This window comes from Rhea pennata, chromosome 7, assembly GCF_028389875.1.
Source record: "Rhea pennata isolate bPtePen1 chromosome 7, bPtePen1.pri, whole genome shotgun sequence".
NCBI lineage: Eukaryota > Metazoa > Chordata > Aves > Rheiformes > Rheidae > Rhea > Rhea pennata.
In genome coordinates this window covers 2,631,727-2,644,195 of record NC_084669.1, presented here as the reverse complement: position 1 = coordinate 2,644,195, position 12,469 = coordinate 2,631,727, and the positions used below count along the sequence as shown (strand labels likewise).

At 45.2% G+C, this 12,469-nt stretch overlaps 1 protein-coding gene across 3 annotated transcripts in view; it reads left to right on the top strand.

Annotated features, from left to right (window-relative positions):
• The window catches only part of PTPRE (protein tyrosine phosphatase receptor type E), a 72,391-nt gene that overhangs the window by 15,884 nt on the left and 44,038 nt on the right, over positions 1-12,469 (top strand). The window contains exons 1-2 of one of the 3 annotated variants that reach the window (XM_062579599.1): positions 183-217; positions 364-437. The exons of the other annotated variants lie outside the window; for them this stretch is intronic. The gene's annotated coding sequence lies outside the window, so the exon portion shown is untranslated. Of the gene's footprint in view, positions 1-182; positions 218-363; positions 438-12,469 lie in introns of those variants that run through there. 3 annotated transcript variants of the gene reach the window in all.

The window sequence follows — 12,469 nt, the reverse complement described above, 5'->3', positions numbered from 1 at the left end:
GGATGTTAATGTAGGCCTACTTTTGAATTCTTTGTACATCTGAAACATCCGAACAAACATCCTTTGTACATCTAAAACACTGAAGGCACGCAAAGCCTGACCTTTGAGCATAGTGATTTTTTTTCCTGTTTACATTGGCCTAGACCCTTTAAATTATTTATTGGATCATGAAGAAAAGCACCAAATAAAAGTTAACATCTGTGCGAGCTCTCAGAAGGTAAGCAGTGAAACTTGGTGTGTTCTGCATGCGTGAGAGGGAGGGGGAGCCCAAGAGATCCTTCGGGAGTTTTGTGTGATGGCAATTTTTCCTTTTCTTCTTTTTAATTATTGCAACCGCATGGAATCAAAACGACTCTCTGCTAGATGGCAGTACCGCTAAGCTGCGAAGCCGGATACGCCCAGCAGCTCTTCCTCGTTTGATCTGAACAAACACGAGGGTGAGACCCGTTATCCGTAATTTTCCCCTGGGGGACACTCCGCTGCGTTCGCGTTTTAGCGTCCTGGCTGGTGACGGGGCCGGCGGGCCGAAGCACGCGCAGCAGGCGGGCCGGCGGCACCGCTTCGGGGGCGGCGGGAGATGCGCCGGAGGGCAGGGCCGCTGCTCGGAGGAAGCCGGAAAGCTGGAGGAACAGAGCCGGAGGAAGCGCGGGGAGGCGGAGGAGCCCGGCGCGGGGACGCGGCGCGCCGGCAGAGCCTTCGGCCGGCCGGCGGGGCCGGGGGTGGCACCGAGGTGCGCCCTGGGCTTCCTCGAGGAAGGTCGTGGAGAAGACGGAGCCAGGCTCTTCTGCAGGGCGCGAGGCGCGATTCCAAAACGCTTCCAAAGTACTGACGCTTTTTATTGCAGAATAACCCTTATTTTGTCCGTTATTAACACTAATCACGATGACTGTCCTAAGCAGATGTTCAACGTTTAAGTTCAGAGCTAGTTTTGACAGAATAGAGTAGCTTATTAGAGCAGATCCTTGGGCTGTTCTGCGGGAATGCACAGCTTTATAGAACATCCTCTGCGTATAGTTTTTCACTGAATCATATTGTAAACTAATTTTTGTAGCCTGTGTTTACTGCTGTGCCTCTATTTTTAGACATGCATGTTATCTGCTGTGATACAGGAAATCAAAAACGATTTTGTTCAAAAAAAAAAGAAAATATACATACATACATACATACATACATATATGTGTGTGTGTGTATATACATATGTTGACTCAGAGGAAAATAAATTGTAGGTAGTGCAAACCATACTAACGCTTATAACAGAGCACGGGCCAAACTGAGAGCCCTGCTCCCAGCTGGAAAGGGTGCCTTGCTTTCCTGTGCTGTGAGTCTGCTCAGCATACTTGATTTGAAGTAAAACACTCTTGGTAAACATTGTGGTTCCTATTTTTAAGTCTTTTAAAGGAACTAGGAAGTGGATAGATATTTGGGTGATTAAAAGTTTGGGTCCTGTTGGTAAGGTTGTGTCTTGTGGTATACCCAACCTTTGGTGGGTTTTTTGCAGTGCGTTGTAGATGTGCAAACAAACGCGGACCAATTAAAAGCGAGAGGCCGTTAGAAGCTGTGCATCATTAAGGATTTCCTCCAGAGCGCTTTGCTGGAGCAGGGGAGGGTTCCCCTTTGCAGAGCGTGCCCGTGCACAAACTAGGGCAGGAATAAATGATTAATCCAGCAACGGAGCGTCACTTCTGCTCTGTGCTCCAAAATAGGAGGAAGTCGGGGACTTCGGCTTTGTATTCATCAGAGGTGATCTCTGTGGTGTTTCCTCTGTCACAGGATTTTTCTTAGTGATTAATGGCTTGTGAAATGTGGGGAAAAAACTCACCTTTTTCTTCCCCCTCTCTATTTCCTTTGTTCCTCGGATGAGCATTCGGTAATGTGTCGTTGTAGCTCCTGAGGCATCTAGCCCCAAACCCCACCTGAAAGCATCAGCCCCAGTGAACGTTTAACTTGGGAATCAACGACTTCAAATTTTTACATTTTTCCTTAACTTTTCCTGTGGTTGTGTGCCTGCATGTTAGTTTTTAGGCACACCTTTTGCTTCGCTGTTGAAGGGTCAAGACGGACGTTGTGTACGACGTGTTCTCTGCACGTTCCTCTTGGCCTCGCTCGCGGTCCCTTTAGAGAAGGTATTGCCTTATCTCAGTAGTGCATATTTGTAAGTCACGTGGGGAGCAAATTGCCAGATAATTGCATTGGTCCTAATTGCATCTTAAACTGATCGGCTGTTGAGAAAAATGCTGGAAATGAACAGCTCTTAATCACGATAGCAAAATATTGGTTCTGTTGTATTAATTACCCTGCTGTGAAATAGGTTTTTCTTTTTCCTTAAGGAAGATCCTTAAGCTGTTTAACGTTTTATTTTTAGTTGGTACCCTGTCCGTTCTCTGGAGGACTCGAACCCGTGCGCGTGAGCAAGGCTCCTGGGAGACTGGCAAGGACAGCGCGAGCGATCTTCCCGAAGGCGGAAGCCTTGGGGCACATCGCAGGGCTTTGGGTGGCTTTGGCAAAATCTTTCTCTTCCCTTCAGCCCCACGGGTGGGCTCCAGGGAAAGCACGCGTTCTGATCCCGCGTACGTTCGTAGGACGTAACTTGGGGATCGGTCTGGAGAGGCGTGAGACATCGACCTGCCCGGGACGCAGCAGGTACAGTTCAGACCCGCGTGATCCTTCCTGTTGACTCCTGATAGAGTAATACTTCCGTGATTGCGGAAAAATCCTGGCTGCCTCGTTCCTGTCCTCGTAACTTGACTTTCTGTCCACGTAGTTCTCATTTTAGGAGGAAGGAAGTATTTAGATACTGAGCTAAGTTTAGGTACTGTGAATTTTGTTGGTACGTTTAGTAAGACTTGTGGCTCTCTGGTGTGCAGCAATCTTTTACGCTTTTACGTAGCTTAGTTGTGAGATAAGGACAAAGACACCAGACAGTCAAAGGGGTGCAAAATCAGCTGGAGCCTGGAAATGAGTTGCAGTCTCAGTATTTTGCCTCGTTTTTCAGGAATGTGGCTGTAATTCTCTGGTGGTGGGTTTGCATCGCTGGCCTCCCGGGAAACGCATGGGCAGAAAGCAGGGAGAGGGATGAGTGTGTGGTTGCCCTGAGAATTGCTCGGGTGGCGTTTCTGATAAGGCTAGGACACGCCTTGCGAGAAAGCTGACTTCTGCTAACACGTACGTGAATGACTTAAACGGGAGAAAAAGCTCCCAGGCACAAAATATTCACGCCAGGGAGCAGGTTTTTGTAGCCACTGTCCGATGCGGTGATCGAGGAGGAGATGATAGGTTTCAGGCTTAAACTGCAAAGCCACTTGCACGGGTAGCTTGGTTGAATTTTTCTCCATCGCTCCCGTGTGTGTCGCATTTGCTCTTGAAAAGTCTGTGAAATAAGACCGTAACAATATGTATGTTTTAGAAATGTGGAGAGGCTCAGTAGGTCTGAAGGACCGTCAAGGAGGTCCGCGGGAGTGCGGGAACTTGCCTGGATATCTAGTTGCACCTTGGTGTGGTGCCCCCTGCGACTGAGGTCGTGTTAACATTACGGAAGGGAAATAATTTGCTAGATCTGTTCTACAAGCTGGGCTGGAGTTTTTAGCTACATGCACAAAGCAATCTGCGTCGTAGCTCTGTGAGCAAATTATCCTTATTTTGTTCACCGGATGGCAAGGGGTTGACTTGAATCAAGCAAAATCGGAACTAGGCATCGTCAGCTGTGCAGCTGCCAGAAAGCTTTCTTGCCAAAAAATCATTTCATGCCTCTTGTTTAATCAAGTGTCAAGTTTTCCAGGGTTTTGAGACTTCATTAACCCTAGTTTATCTGCTTTAGGCTACTTTTCTGAGTTTTCCGCAACTAGCAAATGCTAATGGTGTTGTCTAAAGGGGAAAAAAAAGACTTTTTTTAAATTTTATTTTAGATTTTGATCGTCTTCTGAGAAACAGCCAGTCTCCAAAAGCACGTTGATGAAATCTTACCTCTCCTCTTCCCTCCATCCTATATGCAATAAGTGTGAGTTATAGTGTAAGTCTTTGTGGTGTCTCAGAAATCTCGTTCCTTGCTTTTGCACCTCTAAAAGGCGTTATATTTGCTTTGCCTTCTCCCTGGATGACTCCTACCTTTCAAAAGCACTCTGGAAAAGACAATCTGCATGACTTTTTTTTTTCCACTCTGAAAATAGAATATGATTAAAATAACCCTAATTTGGAGGCGAAAGCCTGGTTTATTTCTCCTAAAGTTATGTGCTTTTTCAGTTTGTGCATCCTCTTCAAATGTGCTTCCTCCTTCCTTCTCCTGAGCTGTTCCCCTCCTACATCTTGTCTTAAAAGAAAAAAAAAAAAAAATTGGAATTTTTGCAATGGATGGGGATGGCAGGAGACCCGACTGCTCTCTCTTGGCAGGTGGACGTGCCATGTGTTGCACCAGTTCTTAAATAAGCTTTAAGAAGTTGAGGTGGGAATTTTTCAGCGTTGATTTTTTTTCTTCCCCGTGGCCGTTTTGAGACGGGAAGGTGGCGTCGCTGTGGCTTCCTCCAGCCGCTGAGCAGCCTGAATTTTCCCTTTTCCAGTCACAGCAGGAAAATGTTAATGTTCAGACCCGGCCGGAGCCGCTCGGGTTATTCCGTCGGATTCGCGGGATGAGCAGCGGTCACGCGGCAGATCCCTAAGCACGGCGTTCGGAAATCGGGATTTCCGCGCCCGGGGTGGGACTAAAACGCTCCGAATCTGCTCTATAAAAAAAATCTCGCCCGGGGTTTTTTTGTTCTGGCCAATGTATTGCGGAAGGAGAGCTGGAGAGCCTGCGGCCGTCGGCCTGCCTGTGAAAATGGATCGCGCGGGGCAGCGCCGCTCGCTCCGGCGCGGGTTCGCCTCCTTTGGAAAAAAGGTAAAGGGAGAACCGGAGCGGAGCGATTTGGGCGGCGGAGTTTAGCCTCCGGGCACGGAGGTGGGAGCGAGCTCGGGGCAAACGTGCCGGACCGGTGCGAACCGCCGGCCAGGAGGAGTGCGGGGCCGTGGCGGCTCGGCGGAGGACCCGACGGGGCTTTCGCCGTTGCAGAACGCCAGCCCAGAACTTGCAGGTCTAACTGAAATACAGTAGAACCAGCTTATTTAATACAGCTGGGAAGATGGAAAGCAGATCAAACTTCTTCCAGCAGGCTCTCTGTTGACCGCTTAACTGAGCGGAAATAACCTTGCGAGGATTAAAATTAAAATAAAAATATTTTTTTTTAAAAAAAAAAGGTTATAGAGCAAATTTTGCACTATTTGAAAGCATGCATAACTGTTTAAAAGAGCTGGAAGTGTAGTTTCCGCTACGTGCATTTGCCTGGTCTTTATGAAGCCTTTATTCTCCAGCTTGTGCTTAGGACGCCCAAGCACGAATTTGTGATCGTGGTCCAGAATGTGGGAGAAAAATAGGCAGTTTCGTTATGCGGCTATCCAGGCGAGCTGGATGCGGTACACCGGGTAACGCCGGCACGCGGGCTTTCCCATCAGCAGAAGCAGATGGCTCCGGCCGGAGCCGAGCTCCGCCGGCTTCCTGCTGAGGACGGTGCCGTAATAAGCGTGGCGGAGCAGACTGGGAATTCTGATTAGGGAATTCTGTCTGCTCTTTCCAAAAACAGCTACTTTTGCAAAGGGGAGAATTCATAAACTTGCCTACAAACTGCGAAGCAGGGGGGCTCAGGGCATGCGCTTTCCTTTTTTAATATTCCTCTGTGCCAAAATCCAACACTTAAAGTTTGCCTGAGGAAAAGAAATAAACTTATTTTTTAGAAATCCTTGCAGAATTATCGTTTTCTGCAAGATGCAGCAAAGTGTACTGTAAACACCCTGAGGAGCACTCTGAACTTGCTTGTGCTACATATTTCCCCAGAATATGTTTCTGTATAATAATATTGCTATTATTATACTATTACTCTCCTATCGCTATTAATTGCATGTGGTTGTTGCGTTCCTTAGTGAATATGTTTAAGTGCAGCAATTCCTTCTAATACCATTCTTGTTGCTAACTTGTGACATGTTGAGTGCTTTAGAATAAACATGCACTTTATCACCAATAATACCATCAGCAATGCCAGTAGTGATTTTTAAATGTGTCAAATAATAAAACGTCAGCTTATCCTACGGAAAGGACGGTGGTAAAATTATACAGCCGTTGGCAGGGGCTGTCACTGGAAAGCAAAGATTATTTACGCTGGCTGTGGATTTGCAAGTTGACCGATGAGGGGGAACAAAGCTCAAAGTGGCAGTGTGTGAAGGTGGCAAATACCATCACAGTACAGGAGGGGCACTAGAACAGGTTGCCCAGAGAGGTGGTGGAGTCTCCTTCTCTGGAGATATTCAAGGCCCGCCTGGATGCAACCCTGGCTAACATGCTGGCTAACATGGTGACCCCTGCTGAGCAGGGAGGTTGGACTAGATGATCTCCAGAGGTCCCTTCCTACCTTACTGATTCTATGATTCTATTAGACTTCTTCAGAAACTATAGCAGCTCTTGAATTGTCTGATTTTTCCAGATAAATCATGCTTGGCTTCTTTCTTCCTTGAAAGATGCTTTGCTTGAGGAGACTTGTGAAGGGGAAGGGAGAACTTGGGGCGTTGCTGGAGATGACGTTGCTGGGCTTGGCACTGATGGGACCACCCAAAGGAGGAGGCAGCCTGCTGCGACCCTGTGCTGATGCTGGGGAAAGGCTGAGCTGACGAGGGCTTTGGGGTGGTTGCTCTCCTCCGCTCTTGGCACGTTAGCACTGGGAAAAGCCTCACTGGTTTATTGACCAGAGAGGAGGAAGAGTATCTCCCTTGGGGGCAGGTATCTCCCCAGCCAAGCCCGTGTGGTCCGCTACCATGAGGACTGCATAGGTCAATGCGCTATATCGGTCGCAGGGATCTTACATGGTTAAAAAGCTCTTTTGCCATTGCTGCTCCCATAACGATCTTCCAGGATGCTGTTTGGCTGTATTTTCAAAAATATAAAATGAGATTCATCAAAAAATCATAGCTGTAATCGCTCAACTACAACCTTTTTTGAGGCTTTTGACCTAGAAAACTTGTTCTTCTGCAGGAAACTGTAAGCAAGCTGTTTTGGGGAGAAGAATCTGGCTGCATGTTCGGTTGCTTCCAGGTGTCAGGCCGGAAGCTCTCCCGAGCTGAGGTCAGGTTGTATGTGACCCCTGCATAGGACAGCAATCCTTTCCACTTCTAAATGACTCCTTCCCACCCTCCCCCCCCCCCCCCCCCCCCCCCGTTCATGTGAAATGATTCAGGACGTCTTGAGGTTGCTGTAGCAGTTAATAAACTCTTCCTGACCTTAATCAGAATTGAATGGGAGCAAACGGCAGTCCCAGCTGAGCCGGCCCCGGAACGAATACGGCAGTAACTGCAACTTGCTGTTTCCTGTTCCAAGCTGCAGCAAAAACTGGGTCTAATCCAAAGGAAGCTTTACAGCTGATAGTCAGAGGTGAGGAGAAACAGTATAACGTGCCAGGCATGGTGCAAGGTTATAAATAAGGAGCTGTGCTGCAGAATACGATGCAGCGTTTTGCCCCAAAACGCAGAGCTTGTTACGTGCGTGTTGCCATTGGCGTTGAAGGGAGGAAGGAGGCTCCTCAGAGATGCTGGTTACTCCTGACGGTAAGCCTGTGCAATGTGGTCTCCTCCCGAAAGCCTCCAGTAACGTCCCCGTGATGTCTGTCAACGTCGATGCTTGCTGTAACTCAATCCAGGAGTGACTAAAATGTATTTACACAGCACCTGCTCGGGCTTTGCTGTCTGGATTAGCCGTACGTGAACCTTGGGCACGTAGGGGAACCTAAATGCGCAGTTTCACTGATATGACTTTATCATTTCGGGAGCAGTAAAAGGAAACGAGGCAGCTTTCATCGCTGGTTTTTCTTTTCAGGCCATCTGTTAAGCCCCCTTCGCGTTTGTATTCAAACAGGCGTATTTTTAGCAGTCCAGGTTGTTGCTGTTTGGCAGATTGATGCAGTTGACACATCGCTGCGAGGAACCGCACACGAGGAACAGTTCATTAGAAAGATAGAAGTAGGTTTAAAACAGTGAGATCTTCTCCAAATGATTCTAGCGGTGTAATATGACTTCTGATCGCCGCAAACGCGGGGGAAAGAACGACATGGAAAACGCAAATTGTTGAGGACTTCTATTCTTGACTTGCGAACTTGTAAGTAGACCATGGCAAGTAATGGCTTTAAGTTCAGCACCATGAGTTAAGGGAGAAATAATCGCTCGCTCTGGTTTTCCTGAAGTTAATAGAAACTTTCTACTGAAAATGTAGGAGTCGAGGATGGAAATTAGTTTGTGGGTTGTATTGCATTTTGGAATTTGCAGGACGAATGATTTTTAAGCCGTGGTTTTGCACGGGTACGTATGCACATCCAGGCTGCAGGTCTGGAAGCGGTCGCACGGGTGGAGGACTTCATGGTGTGGTCCACCTGCGCTTGGGTGCTAAAGCATGCGGTCCTCCGTGGGACCCTGTAGTCAGCACGGTGGTTTTGCAGTCCCGAACTGAGTGATGCAGCAGCTTGCGGGTCACTGATGAAGTTTTATGTACATACGCTTTGGTCGGGAACCTGGTGGGAAAACGAAGAAGGGTTGTCTTGAGTTTTTCCTCGGACCAGGTGGGAAGCCCCAGCCTCGCGTAGCAGCGATGTTGCAACATCACCATGGCAACCGGTGGAAACTGCTGCGAGAATGAGAGATTTCACGTTCGGTTGCAGCCAAGAATTATTATTAGTGTCTGACTGTAGAGCTGTCACGTTGCTGTGTCAAAGTTTCTTCTCCATAAGAATAAATGGGAACGGCTGTCTTGCTGATGCCTTGGCAGAGGCATTTGCAATCCTCTGCTGTAGCTGGAATAAAAAATAAAGGGGAAGAAAGCCAAAAAACAGGTGAGAAATGCAGCAGTCGCTGCACCGACGCAGCTATTCCATGCAGGGTTAAAAACTAAAAGATGCCTGCTACAGTCCACAGTTGTGTTTGCAGCCCCCTTCGAACACAGATGCGTGTAAGAGTCTTCACAGGTACCTGACCGTGGCAGAAAGTGTCCGGAGCAGATGTGAAGAGCTATCATTTAAAAGGGACGATTTGTTCCTTAATAAACTTAAAATACTAGAAAACGCACTGAATTATGTAAGCTATTTGACAAAACTTTCTAGAACATAAATATAAAAGGAAATTTGGTAATTACAAAAGGCATGCCCTTCTGAGTCGGTGCTTATTTTGCGTAGAATTACCGTTTCGTGTCCTTTCTCGTTACAAAACTGAACTATTTAAGCAAATACCGTATGATGTTACATATGGTATTTTAATGTCACCAACTTTATATAGCTTGTGTTCAACCTAGCCTGATAAATGCTATTTAGAGAAACATAAAGTTGCAAAGCAATCTTACCGTTTTTATTTAAAGGAGTAGAGGGGGAGGAGATCTTTTTCTTCTTTTCTTCTTTTCTGGAGGGGGGTGGGGGGACAAGCTAACCTGATTTTTGATTAGTTAGTGAAGTTCCTTTTTAAAAAAACTGCTTCAAGTGAAGATTAATGATCTTTTCATGTTGTTTCTGGCTGTTGCATTTTAATTATTGATCCAAGTTGAGGGGAGAGCAAATGAGCGTAGATGAGAGCCTACCACCAGCAGATGAAGGCTGTGGAGAAGGCATCTACACAAGCTCCGGTGGGAAGGCATCTACACCAGCTACCTCAGTGCTTGGGCTGAAAGCCCGGATACATACATTTTTAGGTACTTAAAGGCACCAGAAGTTGCCTAATGGAATTTCCAAAAGCACAGAGGCTTCAGATCTAAACTGTAGGGTTTTTCACAATTACTCCATACCTCCTTCGAGGACTCCATTTGGGGTCTTACTCCTGCGATATTTGGAAGCACGAGCTCCTTTTAAACATTAGTACTGGGTATTGTGACTTTATCTGTGGGCAAGCTACTTCTGTCACAGGAACTTTAAACTTCGAGGGAGCTTGCTGAAATATTTTTAGCCCTCTACGTAATTGGGGAAGTACCACTTCCACTGTAGCACTGAAAAACAGCTTCTAAGATTTCCTGGGAATTTACAAAGACAACGAATGGTGTTTAGTCGGGGAGACAAATGAACTTCTTTAATCTTATCATGAGATTATTTTCAAGAAATACGCTTCATTTCATTGCATCTAGCTTTCCTAGGGTGGAGACCTCGGAGTCTGTAATAAAAAACGTGACCTCTACCCCATTCCTCCCGTTATTAGCGTTTGGAGGTTGGGATGGTTTTCCTCTGTTTGTTTGTATGTGAAAAAAGTTGACAGTTGAATAGATGAGCTCCATATGCCACTTCCTTCCTGAGAAAGTGGAGTGGTTTTTTTTTCTGAATGTATAGATAGGCTTTAATGATCAAATTGACATATAGACAAAACCCATCCTATTATTTTTAAATGCAGTCATGGCGATGATATCAAAACTAGTGATCAAGTTGCCTTTATTGCAAGGTAAACAGTCACTTAAATATTGAGAATTAAATAATATTCTAAAAATAAAGAATCAGAAGTTCTCCGATTTGATGAATCATAGTTTGACTAAGCAGGACATGATTTGTGGGTCTCATGCTTGCAGAGGTTCAGCCTTGGCTGTTACCCAAGTAATCCCTAAGCAAATAAAACCTGCTACTTTTTTCTTTTATGAGAGCTCAGCGTGGTTGAACCCTATGCAGTGTCCCCATTTTCAGTGCAATGTTATACCATTTGGCCACATTTATAAATATAAAGTTGTTAGTTAACTATTACTGTAATTTTGGATTATTTGGACAAGCAAGTCCAAGGTCAGTTTACAAGTATGCGTGAGGTGTGTGTAAGACTTCGAACATTAAAAACTAATGTTTTTCCTCAAAGATCTGTTCCCAAGTTAACACCATAACTGAGTATTTTCAGATCTTTTTGACATTTCTGAGAATGTTCTGTGAACAGTTGCGTTCTCATGACTATTCTTGATTATCATATTGCTGATGAGACAGTATAAAGTATGTCTGAAACACCTCCACTAAAGGCTTAAGACTAATTTTAGTGCTTTTGGCTTAAATTTCAAGGGCTTAATTGCGTTTCAATAAATATATATAGTCTGTATTGGCTAAAGTGGTTAGAAAAGCAGTGATAGGAATGGATTGCAATCCTCTGGTTACCAAGCATGGAACAGAAGAGCATTACAAGTATTAAAAGTAGCTAACTACTTTTATTGTCATAAGCGTGCAGGTGTTAATGCTGTTTTTCACCACATGGTAATCTTTCCACTAAGTCCATGTACTTGTTAAACAAAGACATGTCTTAATTTTGGATGCATCAGTGTCATACACCAGCAGATGCATTCAAAAATTCTGCACAACTGCCATTTTTTATTAAATTATTTACAAATAAAATAGTTCTCCAGGCACAGGCGATTCCCGCGCGGGCTGCAGAGCTGTTCTGCGGCGTTGCACGAATATGCAGCGTTTCCTGCGTGAGCTATCTGCTGCTCTGGCCACGTGCACCCGAGTTAGCGCAATATATCTTTTTTAGCAGCAGAATAAGGCGCTCCTAGCGTAAGCTGCTTCGTTGTCCTCATTTAAATTGCATTCTTTTACCTTTTCCTCAGCTCTCTGTGGCCTCGCTTTTCTAGCATGCGTGGTGCCTCCCTCTTACTGAACAAAAATTCATGTAGTTTCACACAAACAGTGTCTTTCATGTTGATTAAAAGGAATTAAAGATTATAGATGCATAAAGACAGATAAAAATCCAGAAACTGTCTCTAAAAATGCGTGTTCCTGCGTTAGGAAAGTATTCTTTGACAGTTATTTATATGTAAACACTTGTTTTTTCAGATGGTTTTCATTTCAGTGAAGAAGAAGGCATAAATCCATAGTTTCAGTTCCAGATATGCATTTTAGAAATGACCTCTAAATATTCTGCTTTTTCAGTGGTCATAATGAGGTTCATAAAGAATATTGCAACTCAAAACAGTGGTGCTCTAGATCTTGCAGCTGTTACATTTTGAGGTCTGTTATATTTCTTTGGGGCTAACTTTGTGTATTTTAAATATTAATCCTTTCCTTTTGAGGAAATAGCTTAGGGAAAATTCCAGTGATAAGTTTTGCTCAGATTCATCTTTCTAGTTAGCTGACATGGTCAAGATGAAAGACTTATTATTTCTCGCTGTAGTTGCGATCAAAGAAAAGATTTTTAGCACCAAATGTCATGGGTGGACTTTTAGGAGAAGGAGCTAAGCTTTGCGGTGGTCGGTCACTATGTGTGCTCTCCTGTTGTCCCTCTTCTAAGCCAACAGGATATAAATATCCAGGAAGGAAAATAAAGTTCAAGCTTAAACCTCTCTGATGAAAAGAGGCCAGCCAACATCTTCCAACCTTCATTCCGTTTATGTGTGATGAAAATGCGTTTTTTTCCCCTGAATGTAAAAAATGCAAAAGGAAAAAGTCTCTGAAGTCCATGAGGTGAGGGCAGAGCA